Source organism: Suncus etruscus, chromosome 4 (genome assembly GCF_024139225.1).
Source record: "Suncus etruscus isolate mSunEtr1 chromosome 4, mSunEtr1.pri.cur, whole genome shotgun sequence".
In the NCBI taxonomy this organism is placed as follows: Eukaryota; Metazoa; Chordata; class Mammalia; order Eulipotyphla; family Soricidae; genus Suncus; species Suncus etruscus.
Genome location: NC_064851.1, coordinates 55,205,305 through 55,210,677, shown reverse-complemented (window position 1 = coordinate 55,210,677; position 5,373 = coordinate 55,205,305). Strand labels below are relative to the sequence as shown.

Here is a 5,373-nt window from a genome sequence, read left to right as displayed (position 1 = left end):
AAAAAGGATAATGCCATAGCAGGGGTCTCAAACTCAATTTACCTGGGGGCCGCAGGAGGCAAAGTCAGGGTGATCCTTGAGTGCAAAGTCAGTAGTAAGCCTTGAACATTGGAGGGTGTGACCCAAACAACTAAAACAAAACAAAACAAAAAAGATTCCTCTAGGGCAGGGCCGCAAAATGTTGTACAGAGGGCCGCAAACGGTCTGCGGGCCGCAAGTTTGAGATCCCTGCCATAAAGTATTGAGGCATTTGGAAATTATGGCTAAGTTGTAGTATCTGTCAGTTAATGGCATTCTCTATACTTCCTGATAAATAAGTATAGAAATAACACTGTTCTCAGGAAATATATATCAAGAAATGCATATATATCTAATATTTTATACTGAACTATTCCAAAGGAAAAATATTGCATCCCAATAAATAGATACATAAATCCCCCTTTCTCTTTTGATTTAGTACCAAAAGGGTAGAATAGGGATTACTGCTTTAGTAATCTGTCAAAGCATGGCAAACAGGGAGGCAATAGAAATATTCTGCAGCTGCTGGGTGAAGTCACAGCTGAGAGGTCCTTGAACCAAGGCCACTCAAAAAGCCTATTCTGGTCTCAGGCAGCAGTCCATTGTGCAAGTGGTAAACCATTTGCCTTGCATGCGCTAGCCTAGGACTGACCTCTGTTTGATCCTCTGGTGTCCCATCTGGTCTCCCAAGTCAGGGGCAATTTCTGAGCACATAGCCAGGAGTAACCCCTGGGCGTCACTGGGTGTGGCTGAAAAAACAACAAAAAAAGAGTTCTTCTAATAAGCAATTTCTTTTTCACTTTATTATTGTCTCATTATTCTGGTTTTAAGCCAAGTTAAAGTCAACCACCGCTATAAATCAGTGATCTGTCTTTAAGAAGACAGCTAAGTTTTGGAAATGTAATTAATTAGACAATGATTTCTGCATTGTCTTTTTTTCTAACTAAAAATAGAGGAAGGCCTGTAGTTCATTTGCCTTGCACATGGCCGACTCGGGTTCCATCTCCAGAATCTCATGAAGTTCTCTGAGCCAGCCATGAGTGATTCCTGAGTGCAGAGCCAGCAGGTAACCTCTGTGCACTGCTGGGTGTGGCTCAAAATGATAAAACAAATTAAATAAAATAAATAATAAAATAAAATAATAAAAATAAAATGAAAATAGAGGAAGGCTTTCTTTCTTTATAGTCACATTTTTTATATTTAAGAGTGATAGCTTTAGGTGAGAAAAGTTGGAAAAGGGGAGCTCTTAATCTTTCAAGTGGCATGAGCATAATAATTTTCTTAGTAAAACTCTCAATGACACTAAAAAAGAACACCCTCAATGGGATTATCCTCAAAGGAAGTATATGAAGCTAGAATTAAAAGTGGAGTTCCCTAACTACAGTTGTTTCCCAGGCTTTAAAAAAAAAAAATCATCCCTACATAAAAAAGAGAGCTTTTAAATGTATGTACCACTGGATGGCACTATATAAACACCTTAATTTTCATTTTCCTCAGGCCAAAACATTGAAGGAGGGAAAGTATTAGATAAGCTGTTCAGTGTTTTAGAAATTTCTATATAATCTATCAATTTAACAAAACCATTAAAACTTAAATATATTGCTATTTATTGGAAATATTTAATTCTACATTAGCATATAAAATTTTATTGATGAAAGCTTGATTTTAAGTATCTTTAATTTTCTACTTGACTGATAAGAAACTGAATAATAACAAGGCAGAAAAACTGATTATGTGTGAAAGGGAAGACAGAAAAAATACACTTACAAGAAAATGTATAATCCTGCATAAAAACTGCCAGTACCTCAGAAGATTTTTAGTTTAATGGTCTACCATACCATTTACAATAATTTACTCTGTTACTTTGGGAGCATTGGAGTAGTAAGTAAATGCCAAAGCTGGCAAGAGGAGGAAGCAAAGATAAACAAATGGGACTACATAAAACTGAAACGCTTCTGATCCTCAAAGGAAACTGACTAGGATACGAAGGCCACCCACAGAATGGGAGAAACTATTCACCCAATACCTATCAGATAAGGGGCTAATATTTAAGATATATACAAGGTACTGACAGACTAAACAAGAAAAAAATACCGAACCCCATCAAAAAAGATGGGGAGAAGAAATGAACAAAGAAGAAATACAGATGGCTAAAAGGCACATGAAAAAGGTTCCACATCACTAATCATCAGCAGATGCAGATCAAAACAACATTGGCAACAAAAGAACCCACAATACAAAAATACCCTCTGCACTCCTATGTTCATTGCAGCACTATTTACAATATTCAGAATCTGGAAACAACTGAGATGCCAGACAATCCATGAGTGACTAAGGAAACTGTGGTACATCTATACAATGGGATACTACACAGCTGTTAGAAAAAAATGATGTCATTAAATTGAATATACATGGATAGACCTGGAGACTATTATACTGGGTGAAATGAGTTAGTGGGAGAGAGACAGATACAAATAGTCTCAGTCATGTGTGGGATTTAAGAAAATTTAAAAATAGTATGGTAATAAATAGAGATGAGGGCCGGAAAGACCAACTTATGATATGAAGCTTACCACAGAGAGTGGTGAGTACAGTTAGAGAAATAACTGCACCAACAACTACTATGACAATGATTGTGAGAGAGGAAAGAGAGAGAGTTGAGAGAGAGAAAGAGAGAGAGAGACAGAGAGACAGAAAGAGAGAGAGAGAGAAATACAATGCATGTCTTAAAGACAGATGGGTGGGGGAGGAGGGAAATGGGAAACAACAGTCTGGAAAGCTACACTCGTGGAGGGGGTTGTACATTCGATGACAGAAACCCAATTATGAACATTTTTGTAACAACGGTGCTTAAAGTATTATTTAAAAAGAAAAGCTAGCAAGAGGCACTGGACACGGTTATAAATGCTAGCAAATTGTTCTTACAATATTTCTTTTAAGTCTCATAGAGAAATCTTTGGTTGATTCCTGAAAACAAATAAAAGACACAAAAGATTTGCAATTAAAAAAAGAAGGGAAGAAAATATTTGAAAAGGTATATAATATGTAATTAAAAAGTCAGAAGATATGCGATTGAAGTTTTGATATAAAGTTATGATAGGAGGGGATAAGGGGTAGAGAAATAATGCAAAGCAGTTTGGCAGGGCAAGGTTAAGTGTATTCAGGCCTGGGGAACTGGGCATATGGTTGTTCAAGCAAAATGTAATCTCTGAAGGCTATGGGTAGGAATAACCCAGGCCATTTGCCTTTGGAGGCAGATGGGATGCTTCTTTCTTTCTGGTTCCCAGGAACAATCAGCTACCTTCCTCAGAGCTCAGGTTCATGAGCTGCTTTGTCCTTGCAGGACATCAAGACAGATCATTCATGTTGCTGGCAGTTTTACTAGTCCATTATGGGTAGAAAGAAATGCTAAGATGAGGCAAATGGAATACTTGAGGCGAGGAGCAACAAACTAGGAGATGGTTTGAATGAGCTTCTTTTCCAGCATAGTCATTGAGTAACACCCCACCCCTACCCCCGCATCCACTCCTACCCCCACCTTCGTGTTTTAGTTTAAAACACTAGCTTCTTTTTAAATAAGGTTACCAGGCATTCAGCCAGAATTTTTGATCCTTTGCAAAGCAACCCACCCCTCAAAGAGAAAAAGAATTTTAAATGCTTTAATAAGAAAATACAACATTTTCCTTTGATTCATAGACGTGATAAATGCTATTTCTAGTTTGCAATACGTCTAAGTTATTCTAAAGACACCTTTTTTATTTTGTTGTTTTGTTTTTGTTTTTGGGTCACACCCAGCAGTGCTCAGGGGTTACTCTTGGCTCTACGCTCAGAAATCGCTCCTGGAAGGATCAGGGACCATATGAGATGCCGGGATTCGAACCACCTCCTTCATGCAAGGCAAATGCCCTACCTCTATGCTATCTCTCAAGCCCCATAAAGACATTTTTATGTTAGAAAATAATTTCATTAGTAAAGCCCCTTTTTTCTCAGAAAATAACAGAATTTAAATGTCTTGTGCTTATACTTTGCTTATGGGAGCCCCAAGTTCTATACCCTCAGCACCACATGGTCTTCAACTCTACTGGGAGTCAGACTTAATAATAGATATTATTGAAGGGTTCCAAGTATCAAAATCCTTATGACTTTTCATGGAGACTATATGTTTATACAAGTTGGGTGGGTTGTTCAAAGTTAAATTTTACTTGTCATTACCATCAGATATGCAGAGAAATACAAATTTTTTTTTATTTTTTCAGGGAGATATCTGGGTTTAATTTGGCTCTGTTGCTTAGAATGACCATATGTCGTGCTAGTGATCAAACCTGGGTTGGCCACAGGTAAAACAAGCAACCTACCTCCTGTACTATCTGTACAACCTCTCCTCTATGACTCCTTCTGTGTTTCTTATAACTAGGGAGATATATAAATGAATGAATGAAAGACATTTTTAAACTTTTAAATTTCAACTTTTTAAATGGTGATAAAACTAATACATTTTTAGATAATGAGGTCAGTGATTGAACAAGAGATGTTTTAGCTTGCCAATTAAAATAATTTTTGAATTAAACAGCTGAGTTCAGGTAAATATTTTCACCAACTTAAAGGTCAGTTCTCTATTAGAATTGTTTCTCCCACTATGTTTTCCTACTCATAATGTTCACTGGGTATAGTACTTTTAACATGTGGACACTGGTGTTTATGAATTATCATTCATTGATCTAGTAGGTAGACTGAATTAGGATCTATAGTCATGGGAATTTTAACTGAGAAGTCCATTGTTTCATTTTATTTGTCTTTACCAATATTTTGCCTCATGGCTCCAACCCTAAGGTGGCACATTAAGCTTTTACTTCTTGAAGGAAAGAGACTTTACACTAGACCCTCATAGCAATAAGCACAGTACTTCAGTCCTCTCCAACCATAAGAAAGTTTAATTTGAAGCTGCCAAGTAGAGTTCTTAATGTCAGTACTTTGATATAATTTAGAAAGAAGGATTCAGGGGGCAATTCCATGATCAGGAAGTTGGATTCACCAGGGTGAGGCTCGCCCATTGCACTCCAGGCGTGCTGACCCCTGCCATTTCCCCAAATGTGGGAAACTCGACAGCATAATTTATGGTAGTGGGGGAGTGCATGCGCGCTATCCCCTGGCCAAAAAAAAGGATTATTGAAGACCAGTAACCACTAATGCAGCAATAAATGTAAAATTTACAACCATGAGACAGTGATTGCATGATATCTTTCGTGATCATACCTAAATACAACATTACAAGAAAAAAAAGTAAGAAATAATTTCATTTTGTTCAGAAACCAAATAGAAAAAAACTTCAATTAAATCCAGCTATTTAGGGCCCTG

General features: G+C 37.1%; 1 non-coding gene across 1 annotated transcript; it reads left to right on the top strand.

Annotated features, from left to right (window-relative positions):
* Positions 1-5,008: 5,008 nt before the first annotated feature.
* LOC126008101 (U1 spliceosomal RNA) lies at positions 5,009-5,167 on the top strand. Its single transcript, XR_007495505.1, has one exon. It is a non-coding gene; the product is annotated as a U1 spliceosomal RNA (small nuclear RNA).
* Positions 5,168-5,373: the final 206 nt, after the last annotated feature.